Source organism: Epinephelus lanceolatus, chromosome 4, assembly GCF_041903045.1.
Source record: "Epinephelus lanceolatus isolate andai-2023 chromosome 4, ASM4190304v1, whole genome shotgun sequence".
Lineage (NCBI taxonomy): Eukaryota > Metazoa > Chordata > Actinopteri > Perciformes > Serranidae > Epinephelus > Epinephelus lanceolatus.
In genome coordinates this window covers 27,918,495-27,934,069 of record NC_135737.1, presented here as the reverse complement: position 1 = coordinate 27,934,069, position 15,575 = coordinate 27,918,495, and the positions used below count along the sequence as shown (strand labels likewise).

The 15,575-nt window shown below is 40.9% G+C and overlaps 1 protein-coding gene across 4 annotated transcripts in view; it reads right to left on the bottom strand.

The window, feature by feature from the left end:
* grik4 (glutamate receptor, ionotropic, kainate 4) overlaps positions 1 to 13,312 on the bottom strand; it is a 438,583-nt gene extending 425,271 nt beyond the window's left edge. For 3 of the 4 annotated variants that reach the window (XM_078167104.1, XM_033632251.2, XM_078167102.1), the window contains exon 1: positions 12,468 to 13,312. The gene's annotated coding sequence lies outside the window, so the exon portion shown is untranslated. The remainder of the gene's footprint in view (positions 1 to 12,467) is intronic. The other variant, XM_078167103.1, reaches the window with a different exon arrangement.
* Positions 13,313 to 15,575: the final 2,263 nt, after the last annotated feature.

Here is a 15,575-nt window from a genome sequence, read left to right as displayed (position 1 = left end):
TATATATTGACTCCAGGCCTGTATTGGTGGTCAATATTCTAGTAAAGTTGCTAAAACAATTTATAGAAGAATTGATCAGTTTAGCAATTTGCATTTAGTGAGATATTCCATTAACTGTACACTTATCTAATTTTCAATAATGGAATCCAAAGGTAGGGTTATATTTATTGATAATAGCATAACTGTCCATGAATGATAATCATGAAAATCTCTGGGTCAGTCATGCTGTACTCAAATAAATGTTTTTGTTCTACAAACTTCAATTAATTTAAAACAATTTGCTTAAAAATGGAAGATTTAAAATAGTGGTTAGTAAGGTCTAAATAACATTTCCAAAAACATGACAACATGTAAAAAAAAAAAAAAAAAAAAAAAAAAATCAATATTTAAACAACAAACAAACAAAAAAAAAAAAACAAAAAAAAAAAAGGACATTTCCCAGGTACTATTGGGCAATTATATGTGTTTGTCTGTCAGTCTGTGACAAATGTAAATACTTCTTCTGTTTGATTTCTGGTGGACTGAATGCCTTGCAGCGTGTTGCTGCCTGTCACAGATGTGGAGTATAAGATCAAATAAAACTTTATTTATTCCTAAAGGGAAATTGCTGTGCAGCAGTCTACACTGTGCATAGCTGCTACCCCGCGGTCCTTTCTGCCAAACTCCCAGCTTATGAGACTACTATTGCAGTGAAAGGAATGGCTAGCACCTGAAGGTCCGTCTCCGAAGCCGCTGTCTGCTCTACTCCCAGGTAAGTAGTCTCATAGGTGTTTGTGAGGTGGACTAACATTACAGAAGCTTGGAAAATAGCTATATGGAACACTGAATTTGATGAATTTACCTTTTATCATGGATCTCGTTACATTTATTGCCCAGACACATGTCCACAGCTCCACATCCAGGGGTATGTGGATGCTACATGTGAAAGGAGGGAGGGAATGGTGGTGGGAAAAAATTTAATCAGTCATACTCTGACAGAAATGGAAGCATTTTACAACTTTGGTGAATTTAATTCGACAGAAAAATCCTAAACAAAGTTTTTGAATGGCATGACAGCTGTGAAGTAAAAATTAGTGTCAAAGGAGTCTGGCAACAGTTGACGGGGGCAGCAGCGAAACTGCGTCACTGTGCTTTCAGACAGACTTTACAATGGGAAACTGATGCTGTTATGTTTTGCTCTCCTCAAAGCCACCAGGCTCCATTGGCAGAAACAATAGTTTTACTCCAATGAACATAATAAGTCTCTGGTCCTCCGCTGCCCAACCATCAGGCAGTTAGTTTGTGGTATTGTTTGATTTTGAGAACCGACCTAACTGTGCCGGTTCTCTTGTCTGCCTGTCTAAACTGGGAGCGTAAGATCAATAGCGCTCGATTCTCAATGAAGGCTCAGTAACGAAGGACGCTCAGCAGCATCCCCGCTGCTTGCCCTGCACCTGCCCCAGGCCCAGCCAGTGCCTGCGCAGTGCTACAGCACAAAAGGAGACAGAAGGAGAGACTCAGCAGAGGAGTCATGGATAATCCTGTATAGCATGTATGGGAATGAAATATAATATAGTTAATAATTAAATACATTTCTTGTTTTTATCCTGATGGTGAGAATACATCGCTAAATTTGTCACTAGTCGCTTTTTATAAATAAAGTTGTTAAATCTAGCGAGAAAGATGCCAAGTTGGAAACCCTGTTTAGGAGTAAATAAAGTTTGATTTTATCTTAACTTCCTGACCTGTAAGGGGCAGCAATGTGCTGCGATGTATCCAGTCCACTAGAAATCAGACAGAAGAAGAAGTGCTTACAGTTGTTGCAGACAGATAGACAGTGCATCCAATCAGCAACAAGGTCTCGTTATCGAATAGTACTTTACTTTTCTGGTTTGAGTCTCCCCAAATGTTGTTTTGTTTTCTGATATATTGTAGTGTTTTGGGAAATGTTGTTGTTTTTTGACCCTCATGGCCACCGTAGTTCAGTATCTGCCAGCAGTCTGTTATTTATACCCAACAACTAGGCCTACCAAACTAGTTGTTAACTACCCATCATAAACTAACACAATGAGACAATCAACTAGACAGCATATCTAACAAGAGACTTTTCTTTTAAAACAATAAAATGTTAAAGCGGTGTTTGTCTCTCAACAAAATTATCTTATCAACAAAATTAAAGCAACTAGTGCTGACAACAACATGCTGAGAGCAACCGGACAGCCAGGACAACTGACTGATTTTGTTGAACTTTTTTTAACTCTCGCCGACTAGGGAAAAAAAATAATAAAAAATAAAAGCCAAATATGCAGCGCTAAAAGCAGAATACTTGCTTCGCACCTCATCACTCTGCCGGCATTTGAGGTAGTGTGTAAATTCATGTTGTTCACCTTGCAAGGAATTTAAAAATATATGCTGGCCTCATGAAAAAACGCTTTTCTTTTGACAGGTCAAGGTGGTGCTGTCACTGCAGCTTCACTTGTTGCTATCTTCTACAGTACGTGTTGCTGTTGTTCTTCCGTGCTGGTAGGAGTTCTGTTTTTTGGTATTTAAGGGCAGATTAGAACACTTGAAGGCGTGCATGCTGCCACTTTAGGTCCAGGAGAATTGCATCCCCTGTGCCTAAAGCACCAACAGCACTGGAGACTAAAGAGTACCATCACGTTTTCAGAATTTTGTCATTGACGTGGCACAGAAGCATGGGTTTTTATGACAACCCTAGCTTGCTGTGTGCCTATAAGTATCGTTACATCAACACTGACTGAAAGTCTGTGGCACTTCTTTGCTGGGCATGTAGAAAAGAGCGCATCTATCTCTGGTGTGTCCATCTAGGTTTTCTCTTTTCTCTTGACCGCAGGTAGGTCAGAATCCCAGCAGGTGCTTTATCTATGGCAGCCTGCCTTGCACATATTCTACCTCTCGTTTATCACTGTCTAAACAGTTGACAAGTAGTGCAGTGGATATGGATCATCTTAGACAGCCAGATAAACCACTCCCAAAGGCTCACTGTGCACACATAGGCAGGCATACTATCATAAGAAAAATGAGAAAAGAAATGAGCCCAAGAGGAATCGCATACATATTGTAAGTCAGTGATTCTCAACGACCAGGCCGTGACCTGACACTGGCCCGTGCTGTGCTTGCAACTGGGCCACAAAGATGTAACATGACAACAGCAGATGACTTGTGCAAAAACGACAACCCTGTGCAGGCTCTTAAGCTCTTATCTCCAAGGATCTATGTTTTTACAATGGGGGCCCTGCAAGTAACTCTCTTCTCGTCTGTTACGTTTTGAAAACTGCTAAAGTGTGTCTGAAAGAGGATTTGTCTTGTGTGTACTGTTAGGTTGTCAAATGTACCCTGAAGTACACCAGCTTCCAGGTAAATGACACGTCTTTGCTTTGCATCGTCGCTGGTTTCTGCGTGCATGCTTCAGAGGCTAAAGGATGGATGTGCGGTAGCTGGTTAACCTTCACAACTTTGGGGAGTTGGGCTCCCATGTCCAATCCATCAATTGATCAAGAACGCAATGAGACCATGAATCTTACTTCACTTTTCTTGTCAGCACATTGCAAATGGCCCTTGCAGACATAATATCATGTTTGCTCAGCCTGGCACTTATTCAAAACAGAGGCAGAAAACTCTACTTGCCTTTCTACCTCTATAACTTTATTTCTCTTTGAGTGTGTTTGAGTATTTCCATCGGATGGATGCAGACAAACAGACCAGTAGACAGACTGGCTCCATCATGATGACTATTCACTTTGCAAAAATGTTAGTTCAGAAAATGCAGTATACTTGTCACTGTGAAAAGACCAAATAATTGTATGGACTCACAAGGAATGAGGAATAAGAAATCTCAAATTCTAGGATATTACAGGAGCTAGGCTTACTTTCACTCACGAACTGTTTCTGCTATTTTTTCAGTGTTATCTATCATGGTCCTTCCTGTTTTGTTACAAAATCTCTCAACACAGCAGTTCACCACATGTTGTGAGACACATAATTAAAAGTTTCATAGCTCTTTCCTGCTTCTTCAGTTTTTAAGACCATCGAAAACAGAGGAACACTGCAGTACATGGTTACCGAATGTAACCCCGTATGAACTGGCTTTGATCCCTGCAAAGGTACCTACAAATTGGGGCTTTCCTGCGGTGTTGTAGCAGCAAGATATTTCTCTGTTTTATTTTTGCAAAACACAGATATGAGTTTTATTGCAACGCTCGTTTCAGTTTTGCCTGAACATGAATCTGTTTGACTGAATGTGAACCAGACTTTCTGGAATTTGTTTGACTGTAGCTAAATTAATGCTGACCTATGGGAGCTTGGATGACAAAGTAATACCCTCTCATTCATCTCAGTCAAAGTGTTGTGTGCACAAAAAGCCTGAGGCAGTGAGAAATAACGTCTCCAACAACGCGCTCTGCAGCAGAATGTGAATCTGAAGGTCTGGAGCCTAGTTTTTAAAAAGTAACATAGTTGGAAAGGTTGCTGTGCAGACACAATGTCAATGACACTGCTTGTGGCAATGATCTTGTTCCATACGTGGGCAAACTATGCATAATGATTATAGAGTATTGTAGCCTTGACAGTTAAAGTTTGGCCGCAGCTAGGTAGATTTAGAAATAACTAGACATCTTGCTCAACTGCGTAATTGTACATTCAGGTCAACTTTAGATGCGATCAGTCTTTTAACTGACAGAGATCAATGACATCATCAATTAGCCGCGTCTAACATAACCTTTCTCTTCAAGTTGGCTCACTCACAGGCAAATCATAAGTATTTAAGTGTAATTCAAAGGTAATTGGAGGCAAAAAAGAACTTTTTTTTTTTTTACTCTGAAATAAAGTTTGTTGCAGGCCAAAGCTAGTCTGGTTCCAGACCTCTGAATCGCTGCCCACATCTCAGATTTTTCAGCGGTTCAAACTGTTCTGGTGTTCTTATTGATGTCTTGTTTCCCTAGCTTCCCTACAAAGCCAATCAGAACTTTGTAGGTGGCGTTATCAATGGCATCCTCTCTGGCAAGAAGTACCTGTAGCTAAAAGTACAAGTGACTTTTTTCCCACTTCACTAAGCATCTGTGGATCTACGCCAGCCAACACTCCACTGCAGCTCTCCACAGATATGCCCTAAAGACTCAACCTTGAAGATTGTCAGGTAATGTATAGTGAGAGTGGAAATCAGGAAGGTGAAGAGGTACACCTGAGTGCCATTAGCATGCCGTGTTTATCGTGTGAAGGACATTGTTAGTGTAACCTTGAGCAAACGACTCCACCGGATATATTAGCACAATGAATATGTTAAACATGACCTATGAAGGCAAGGAAGAAAACAAAAAGCCTGCTCAGCGCAAAGACAAAACAGCCTCACTTTAAAAAAAAAAAAGAAGCCGTATTTAATGTACACTATGTGTGAGCATTCAGTCATGAGTGTGGCCATGCTGCAGTGACGGCTGGCTAAATGAAGTAGGACAGATGCAGAGCACGACAGCACTGTTCCTTCCCACTCACAGGAGAAGAGACTTCGTTAAGGACTAGTGATTGTCACTCTGTCCCTCACTGCGAGACAGAAAGCAGCTGATGATAATTAACCTTCAGCACCATCAGCCAAGACCTCGGAAAGGCAATGTCACACAGACCCCAAGAGCCGGGCCGTGTATTCACTCATCTAACACACCTGTAAATTAAAGGAAACTCAGTACTGTATTCTTACTACATAAAAAGCACAAGATGGTACTATGTCTTCTAATTTTGGGTTACAGACGGAATCACAATGTTTGTTCACAAAAACTTCCAGCTAGAAAATCGCCACGTCACATGCATCAAATGGAACAGCACTTAGCAAGCGCTGCCACAATGGGTTAGCTCTTAGCCACATAAAAAAAAACCCACCTACAAAAATCAATATTAGTATAAATATACGCTATATTTAGAATATTTTCACCACTTACCTTGACAGCCCTTTTAGATGGGGAACTGAGGCCATTATCTAAAACCCAGCAGACTCCTTTGACAAACACAGTAATTCTACTTTGCGAAAATTTGGGAGTTGCTGGTCCACCGCTGCCTCGATCAATTAGTGTGTAAGGTAAAGTGGTAAAAACATTCCAAATATAGAGTACACTTAAGTCTTTTCAGGAGGATGAAATATTTTTTGCTGCGGTCCCATCCACAGCAGAACATTGCTTTACTTCAATGCCAGTAGATTTGGGTTTTCAAGGACAACGAGCAAAGCAGCACAGTACGCAATGAAATGAGCACAGCAGAAATGTCAAATGGGTCGGACCACCGTGTTAAACTATGTATCTTTAAACGTTGAAGTTACAGCTGAAAATGATACCAGAAAGAAACAGAAGAAACAAGTCTGCCCATTTCACATATCTCCACAAGTGAAATCAATTTCCAGTTTTCTACCCAGAAGCAGTTGTTATGAGCCCGACATCATGGTGATTCAATCTATAGTGCAACGTGGAGGTTGCATGTATTCTCCAGGTTCCTCCCACAGTCCAAAGACATGCAGGTTAATTGGTGACTTTAAATTACCCAATGGTGTGAATGTGAGCATGAATGGTTGTCTGTCTCTATGCGTCAGCCCTGTAATTGTCTGGCAACCTGTCCAGGGTGTACCCCGCCTCTGGCCCAATGTCAGCTAGGATAGCACCCCCCCCACCACCACCACCCCGACCACCACTAACAATGTACCAGAATAAGCAGCTATGGATAATGACTGAATGAATGTGCTTATGCTTAATAAAGCTTCTACTCGTAAAGTGTCCAAGTGACTTTGCCAAACCGCCATAATTAGTTCAGTGCACCTGACTGCAATAACTTAATTATTTTGTACAAATGAGACACATTTAATGGACGTTAATCCGAAAGAAGGAAACACACAGGCTGCATTTTTAACCAAAGCAGACATTTTAAGGTGCCAGCTAAACACCTACATATCGACTCTGACTGACCAGAATGTGAAGCTGGAGGATCCCATCAAACAACGCATATCGCAAATTAAATTGCTAGTTACAAATCTCTCATCACGTCACATGCAAGTCATCTTTCTGAACTTTCATCTATCCAATCACAGTAATTTCTCACAGAGCTGCGGTTCTGGTGCATGTATGATGATTAATAGCCGGCTCCCATTTCTGCAAATGAGGTATTCACCCTTACTTTTTAAGTGCCATAAGTAGCTTAATTATCATTATTTGTTTTGCTAGTAATCATGTAGTATTTAACAAATAGTAGTGGTAGAAGGCAAGCGAATTACCATAATCATAAATATTTATCACAATACAATTCCGTGTACCATCTTAAATTAGGGATTTTCAGAGCCAATCTGCAGTTTCAGTAGTGGGGCTAATCAAGGCAATATTTGAATGATTGCTATATATATTTAGTGCAATATGTATAATTAAGTATAGAGCATAAAAAGCCTGATGCACCTCCAGCCATTTGTTTATTGTAGCCTCGATGTCAGCAAATAGCAACCTGTGGGCCAAATCTGGCCCCTGACCAAGCTGTAAATTTATGCATACTACGCATACTATAAATCTGAGTGAGATCATGTGTGGGCTAATTCAAAGAAGATTAAAAATATTAATGCTCAAACAAAGGGACTGAAAACACAAAGATTTGTGTCTCTGCTGCAAACAATAAACCAGCATTGGCCCCCAGTGTGCTGAAAAACTGGCCCTTGGTTGAACCTAATTGCCAACCACTGCTCCAGGTACACCAGCTGTCAACAACGCCCCACTGTGCTCTGTTAACAGTGGAACTGTTTCGTTAGGCACAGCACTGCAAACAAGTGAACTCTGGAGTGCGCAAACAAATAAACTGCAGCCTGTGAGTGAAGTGAGCAGCGCCATTCCACCTATCTCTGAAACAGAGCTATGAAACGGAGCCATCAAATCCACAAACAGGCACAGGAGGACACAAAAATTAAATTTGCACCAAATGGCATTTGGAAATCTACCAGAGTTTGCACCTCCGCCGAGTGCAGCACGAAAACACAGCCATAAAGCCTTGCTAGTGCCACTAAAAATAGAAATGTGGTGTTTTGTGTAGAAATCCAGAAGAGGAATAGACTGAACATCTGTGACAGAGATTTTACCTTTAGGCCACTCTGCTGTTATCTGAGCCCCCTCCTTGCTTCAGAACAGATCTGCTGCTGGTCTGGGACTTGGTCGAGCCCTTTCTGTGCTGTCCTGATGCTAAGTGGTCTGCGTCAAGCTGCTCTGATCTGCTGCTCCCTCCACTCTTCCACAGCACTCTATCAAAAGCAAACTAAACATTTTCCAGCGTCTGTTTTGGGTGGGTGATTTGTTAAAAGTAATATCATCAGACTGCATTTCAACATAATTGAAGGGTCTTGGTCTGGAGCAAGTCGAGTCAATAAATGTATACAACTCAAATCCTAAATTTGCCTCAAAGGGCTTTCATTACAAAGCAATATAGTGTTATTGGTTTCCGTCTGAGCAATAACTTAATGTTATATTTACTGCTTTTTAGCTGAATGATATCACAACAGTGCAATCACATAATGTGATCATTTTACAAATGTCTTGGTGAAATTAATGATCCCAAGCAAATTGTCAATAACAACATTTCTTATTGAAGATTTTAGTTTAATTTATCTTTTAATGTAATGCATAATAGTTAAACATGGTTTAATACTTTAAAGGTTCAGTGTGTAGGATTTAGGGGGATATATTGGCATAAATAGAACATCATACAATGTTTTCTTTAGTGTTTAATCACATCAAAATAAGAAGTTGACCGGTTTTTGTAGTCAACAAATCCTCTAGAAAGCCACAACTATTTTAGCTTCTTCTTGACATGTTCTTTCAGGCAAATTTTCTCTGCTACCATCAGGACATCGTAACGCTTTACCTGCTTGTAAAACTATCTGGCATTCAAAATCTTTTATTCCCTCAGCTATTCGTCTTTTAAATTCTCTGTAAATTTTTGTTTTTGTAGTTTTTACTGTTTTTTTTATCTGTTGTAAGATCATCTGTCTACTGACTTTTATTAGGCTATTTATAGAATCCTTTATTCCAACTCCTTGACATATTATTATTTCTGCTTTTTATTTTATTACTCATTTATTTATGTGTCTACATGTTACTGTATGTTATGTTATAATATGTGTGCAAGGCAAGCTGTTCAAATAAATTGTCCCTGGTCGGATTAATAAAGTTGTCCGAGTCTGAATCTGAATCTGAATTAGAATGAGCTGTTTATATCTACATAGGGAGCAGGTCCTTGTCCATGGACACCACGATATTGCACTGCCATGTTTCTTGCTACAGAAGCCCAGAATAGACAAACCATCTCTAGATAGGGCCATTCGCATGTTAGCATCAGCCAACATAGTTAGCAGCCCCTCCGTGACACGCCAAACAGCACTGGAAAAACACTGATTTAAAGGTGAAACTGCTTTATTAAGTGTCTTTACCTGTGTTAATCACCTATTCTGTTTATTTTGGAGAGGAAGAGACCTCTGTGGTTAATTCGGCTCCTGCTAAAAACCTCCTGAACGTCTGGATCTTAAGTTATTAAAGAAAAAGTGAGCATAGATTTACCAGGTGCTGGGCTAGCGGCCTTTCTGTGACGAGCCAAACAGCATCAAAGAAACACCGAATTGTAACATGAAACTGCTTTATTCAGTGTTTTTACCAGTTTAAATCACCTGCTCTGTTTATTTTGGAGAGGACGAGACCTCTGCGGATAATTCGGCTCCTGCTAAAAACCTCCAAACAGTTACGCTTGGCACAGGAGAAAAGTTTAGCTGGTTGCAATCTGCAATCCTCACTGCTGGATGCCACTAAACGCCACACACTGCTCCTTTAAACATCAATTTAATCAAGAATATAATTAAGAACTTCAATAAAATTGGCCTTGACTTCAGGAAAGGTAGCCAGGTGACTTTCATCAACACTACTACAACTAATAATAATGATAATAATATCCATTATACATAATTAAAAGTATTTGCTCTAGTTATTCTAACCTCTACGTTAATTGAGTGGCAATGTGCTAGGTAAAGTTAGTGGCTCATGTCAACACTTGCTGGTAATTAAGACAGTGGCTTTTAAATTTAGCTCAAGCTATATTTCGTGTTGCAGCTGTACTATAGAAACGTCTTGTCTCTATCACGTTTGTTACCTAAATAAACTGTTGGTAACCAGCAGAACCTTCAGCCTGCAGGTGACGACGTAAAATACAGCAGGTACATGAGACACAAAATGTCTCCTAATACAGAGCGGAACTTTGCTACTAGCTTAAATATTCTTCAACACAAGACGGGAACTAAATTAAAGATAACATACCTCGACCTCTGACCACCTTTGACTCGTTTCAGTGACGTTAGTTGTTTATTTCCTAAACTTGCATCACTGCGCGTGCACACCCGGTACACACTGACATGGTGTGTTCAATGAGCCTTAGAAAAAAACGGAAATGTGGAAGTGGACCATTAATAAAACAGTAGCCAACCTCTTAAATCCAGAGCATGACCTCATTGTTGATCACCTGACCTGCATCGGTTCACTTAGATCTTTAGTGATTGTACATTTTCTATTATTTCCAGCCTCAGTAATGCAATAACCTGATGTCCTAAGTGAAGTGAACACACAAATAGACAAAATGGACTCTCTCCTGTAGGCTAAAAGGCAAAATACAGGAAATAGTAGCTTGTAAAATGATCTTAACTCAAGGTCAATGTATTATCTGTACCTGTCTTTTTCTGTGGACTGAGTTTGGTCCATTGTGATGGAACTGCAATATCAGTTTCCATCTCATAAAAGTAGCTTTAATAACTTTTTTATTCTAACCATCTGGCTTTACAAACCTGTGTAAATGGCTGTCCAGTAACATCAAATTAGTCTTAATTTGGCCACCCCTAAAGACTAATCCCCACATGCTGGTGCTGCTGGCTTTCAAACCCTACACTCTATTTCAGAACAGCTAGAACTGGGATTGCCAGACAATAAATTGTTGACATGCACCCAATCCATAATTGCACATTAACGCCAATCCAACATTATCACCATTCCCAATTAATGAGCTGTTGAGACTTTAAGTGTTCCTTTGGGGCGTCAGCTGTAAAGTTTGGCATCAAATACAGTGTGCACCTGAATTGCCGGGCTGCAGCTAAACTTATGAACATGAAATTGATACAGTGGCGCAAATATCTGACTTATAACAAGACAGCAAGCAAAGCAGTTTGTGTTTATGGATGCAGCATTTATTCATTTTGGGATCAACACAAAGTACTTGAGCTTGCAGAAACGCTAGCAGCAGCTGGCACCAGTGTTGCACTAACAGGTGGGTACCATGCAGTTGCCAATAAAGTCTTCAGCAACTGTTTTAGTGAAAAAATGGAGACTAAGCAAAGTGCAGATAACTTTCTTTTCTTACACATGACAGAAAATATAATCAAATAGTAGGAGCAACCTTTAACCAGGGGTGCAGATGAGCCAAACCCACATAGAGACATCACACATTTACATTTGGACGACAAAATAATATGCATTAGTAGATATTAACATGGATAATCAACCCGTTCAGTCATATGCAGATGCATTTGTTGAAAACACATCTGCTGTTTTTATTTGTGGTTATGACCATTTACTGCCTGCGGGTCAAATGCTTCCCACATTTTAATTTACCGCTGCATCACTTCACAGCACATTAATTCTTTGAGAGGATAAACAAAAAGGGGGTTTGTTTGATTTGGCATCCACAGCAAAAACCTGTGGATGCCACAAGTGGAGCCAAAAACAGACACTAAAATGAACCACAAGGTGGTGCCAACAATTAGCTCATGCGTTTCCCCAACCATCCCCTCTCACTAAATCTCATTACAACATCACGTTCAGGTTATTTGTTTCTTTTTAGTACAAATAAATAAATAAAAAAATGAGTAAAAGTCTAAACTGTCCACATCCAAGTCTGGACGGAGTGTTAAAGCAACACTTTGCCACACCAGCGATCGATCATCCCCTTAATGAATTTACGCTTGATCTGTATCACTCCACTTAAATTGAACACTTTATCACTGTAAGTCGTCCTATCATCCGTCACGACTGAAACGTCCTCGGCCTCTGCCTCCCACCAATTAATGATTTCACTCCCTGTCGCCAGTCTCTGCTGCACGAGGACCCCTTTCTTCCATTCAGCCCCAACATGCAACAATTAGGCTACAGCAGGAGTTCACCAACGCAACATATAGAAATAAGAAAATGTGCAGGGAGAAATCCGGCAGAGCGAGTGTGTGGAGTCACAGTCAGACAGGTAAAGACACCAAATCACAGCCAGCACATGATGGATAATCAATGTCTCAACTTCTGCTGCACAATGAAGCCTAATATTACAAATGAGCTTTCATTGACGCAGTGTATTACCTTCATCACATTTTTACGCATTCAGTAGCCTACATTTCCCACATGATGCTTTTTAATGCGTTTTTTGACTTTACAAACTTGGCTTACCTGGTTATCTGTGTGCTCCCTGTTGTCCAGCTCTGAAATAAATTCTCAGTTAGTTTGGCTCAGGTTTTGGTGTGTGTGTGTATGTATGTGTGTGTGTGTGTGTGTGTGTGTGTGTGTGTGTGTCCGCTGCCCGCAGAAATACGTCGTTTTGCAAGAAAAGCGTAATTGCGATGTAACTCAATTCCCCCCCTCTGTGTAGTTCTCTGGATGTTGCTCCGCGCCTCCCTCCACACACCGAGACTCGCTGGGCAGATAAAACGATAACACCAACAGCAGTCCAGTTATATTTGATCTTTAGATGGCCAAATCATTTCCTGTTATATGGGGCATTAGCGCGCCCGGAGAATAGAAAAACATCCACATCCCCAAATAGTTGGAAAAATAGCTACCCCCTGCTCACTTTATCCTCCGAAGACAAGCAGTCCTTTTCACACCGGTGGAGACTTTTATATTTCCTCCTTAGTCCCTCACTTGCCTTGAAATCTGATCGGCCTGCTGAACTCGAAGGTGTTTTATTCTAACGATGCCGGTGATGCTGCGTATCCTGCATCCCCACTTAGCAGTGAGGGAAGAGCGCAAAGAAAAAGCCTGGCAGTGCTTTCGCTTTTTGTGCTGTGCTCCTTAAAACAAACGGACCTGTGAAACACGCTCTGTACCACACAAAAAAACAAACACCTCCTTTACATCTTGTGCTGTAGATGTGCTAGTCCCCTCCAGCCGGCTGTATCCACTGCGGTCCGGTGGAAAGATGCGGAGCAGATTGAGGTGCAGGCGAAGTCTCGCTCCCTTTTTCTTGCGTACACACACTCACAGTCAGAGGGGATTTTTTTTTTTTTTGGTGCCTTCCTCTCACACCGAGGCTGACCAGACGTGAAAAGGAAGACGCTCCGGACTCTTGATGCATTTATAGGAGCGTCGAAAACTCCGGAGCTTGTCAGAGCTGCGTTTCTTCAATATTTGGAAGCAGCCAGCGACGATACAGCTCCTCTGACATTAAAGAAAAAGGACATATTAACATTTAGATCTTTTTAAACATGGCTGTATACTACTAATGAAAATAAAAATAAAAATAAATCATGACTTTCACTGAAAATAAATGTGCACAGAGGAGTTATATCTTTGCACACATCACTTTGATGCAACTTGCTATAAATAAATATATTCCCTACCTGCTTACTGCGCCTCAGGGCAGGTGGAAATGTAAACACATTTTTTAAATATGTTTTCCCCTACTGGGAATGCAGCAGCAACATTTAGAGGGCACACACCGAGCAGCAACAAGGTGTTCTCCCTCCTGAGCAGGTGAGAAGTACAATACAACCCTCTATCGAGCAGCTCCTACTGACCTTATCGCCAATCAGCAAACAGCCTACAGCCTTGGCTTGCACTTTTACATCTGTCAAGATCTGTGGGGATTCAATGGGTCAACAAGAAGGTCATACTGATGCTGCCTCTTGCCCTTTGACTGGTTGTTAGTGAAGCCTGTTTTTCCCAAGCGATTCCTACACTCACCCAGGGGCTGCGCCAAGGAGGTGCCAGGGGGGCCATGGCTGCCCCTTGCCACCCAAGGTGAAAATAATTGGAGGATGATATTACTGTCTTTGAGAGGCTATGGCATGCTCATTTTTTAAGCTATCACAAAGCAGTGTTGGACAAGTTACTCTCAAAATGTAATGCATTACATATTACTTGTTACCTTCATTTAAATGTAATTAGTTACATTACAATATTACTATCTGTGTAGAGTAGTGAGTTACATAATGCATTTCTTTTGCGTTACTTTCACCAAAGTGACCTCAGACGAAAAAATAGGCATTATAAATGAATGAGGGTCATGTTATATCACAGCAGGTAATCAAAGCACAGAGGCTCCAGTTATTACAGTTCATTACAAATCCAGTGCTGCAGAGGTGTGACCCATTCATGCATTCACTACAGTGGTCACAACTTTGTATTAAAATCCTTTTCGTATATTAATAATAGCGTGATGATATAGATCCATTAAATAGCCTAGACCGTTTGAACTAAATGAATATCCTTGTGCACAGGGAGGGTCAGTCGGAGGATAAAAGTCAGATAATTATGAGATATTGATAAATACATGTGGGCCTATAACATCAAGTGGAATGGTGTGTGAGTACATCACAGTACCAAGCACAAATTAATACACCAGAGCTGGAGGACCCACCTGCAGCTACAGCAGCACCAGAGAGAGAGTTGTGTATAAGAACGGGACTGTGTGCCAGCAGTGCTCTGCAGTTGTAGGAGATGTGAATGGAGACGCAGTCAACATATTCTTTTTTTTTTTTTTTTAATATTTTTTTGGGGCTTTTTTTTTTTTTTGCTTTTAATGCACAGGACAGCTAAGTATGAAAGGGGGAGAGAGAGAGAGAGGGAATGACATGCAGCAAAGGGCCACGAGCCGGATTCGAACCCGGGCCGCTGCAGCAACAGCCTTGTACATGGGGCGCCTGCTCTACCACTAAGCCACCGACACCCCACAGTCAACATATTCTAACATCATCCATATATGTTGATCACCAGGAGGAGGAAAAAACAAACTGGAGGAACACTGGACATGATAATGCACACTATCACTGGCACACTTCTATGAGGTAGCGTATAATAAATGACATGAAGCACACAACAACCTTTGGGGGATGTTTTTTCTGGTGGCGCACTGGCTGAAGTGAAATGGTGTGGATGAATGAAACACGAAAACAATTTGTGTGGTAACGGGTTACGTGATATTGTAAATGTAACAAGATTAACTGAAATCCTGTTGGTAACATGTTATATTAGTTTGTTGTTTATCTATCTCCTTATGTATGAGTATGGTGAAGGTGTTAGGAAAGGTAGTATCAGCACTGCTTCTACCTGGAGCTCGCATGTACAGAGCCTGGGTTTGGTTGAAGGTGGCAGTGCTGTTTGGACTGAGAAAGCCATGTGTAAGTAAGGTAAAGGAGGTTATTGGGTTGGTGCGGGGAGCACTTAGTACTTAGCACTTAGCACTTAGTAGCAGAACTACTAAGCAGAGTACATAACTTCTTGACATCAGGTGGAGAGATCCACTTCCTCTCCAGGAAGAGGAAGGTTATTTAAGTGTGG